This window comes from Camarhynchus parvulus, unplaced genomic scaffold (assembly GCF_901933205.1).
Source record: "Camarhynchus parvulus unplaced genomic scaffold, STF_HiC, whole genome shotgun sequence".
NCBI lineage: Eukaryota > Metazoa > Chordata > Aves > Passeriformes > Thraupidae > Camarhynchus > Camarhynchus parvulus.
The window spans coordinates 17,833-19,065 of record NW_022148392.1 but is presented as its reverse complement, the minus strand read 5'-3'; positions in this window follow the sequence as shown (position 1 = coordinate 19,065).

The following is a 1,233-nucleotide window of genomic DNA, read 5'->3' as shown; positions in this document are numbered from 1 at the left end:
TGTCACAATGGTCCCAACAATTCCATGACGCCTTGCAGTGTCACAATGGTCTCCGTGGTTCCCCAGGCCCCACAATGTCACAGGACTCCTCTGTTCCATGAGCCCTGCAATGTCACAATGGACCTTTGGACCCTGGGGGTTTGCAGTGTCACAATGGTCTCCTTCGGCTCCGCAGCGTCACAATGGACCACTGATGACAGGAGGCCCCTTTGTGTCACTCTGGAGCTTTGGTTCCAGCAATCCTGCAGTGTCACAATGGTCTCCTTTGATTGCCCAGTGTCACAATGGACCACTGATGACATCAGGCCCTGAAATGTCACAACAGACCTTTGGTTCCATGCAGCCCTGCAGTGTCACAAAGGCCTCTTGGTTTCATGAGGCCCCACAGTATCACAATGATCCTCTTGGTTCTGTGGGGACCCCCAGGGTCACAGTGGTCTCACTGGTTCCATGAGGCCTCACAGTGTCACAATGCTTTGCAATTCCATAGGGCCTCACAGTGTCCCAATGATTCTATGAGCCTCCATGATTGTATGAATCCCCTCAGTGTCACAATGGACCTTGGTTCCATGAGGCTGTAAAGTGTCCGAATGGTCTCTCCATTAGGTTCTATGAGGTCTTGAAATGTCACAACAGACATTTGGCTCCATGGGGTCTCACAGTGTCACAACAGCCCCTTGGTCTCATAACACCCCAAAGTGTCAAAATGGCCTCCACAGTTCCATGAGGCCCCGCGCTGTCACAATGGACCCTTGGTTTGATGGGGCCTCACAGTGTCACAATGATCCCTACTTTCCATGGAGCCACACAGCTTCAGTACAGTTCCCTTGGTTCCATGAGGCCCAGAAATGTCACACTGCTCTCCATGAATCCATTCAGCCCCACAGTGTCACGATACTCCCTTGGTCTCACAGGGCCCCACAGCGTCACAATGGTCCCTTGGTCTCACAGGGCCCCACAGTGTCACAATGGTCCCTTGGTTCCATGGGCCCTGTGCTGCTGCATTCCCCCCTCCCCTTCTCAGACCGCCCTGCCAGCTGAGAAATGCTCCTTGGGGCTCGGCCTTGGCCAGCAGCCCCTGGGCTCAGCTCCTCTGCAGCTCATCACAAACACTGTCTGCTCCAGGCACTGCTGCTGCCCAACCAGCTCCTGCTTTCTCTAGGAGCAGCCCTGGGAACTGTTTCTGTTCCCTCCGTGGTACAGCATCCCTGTTCTCACACTGCCAAAGAAAGC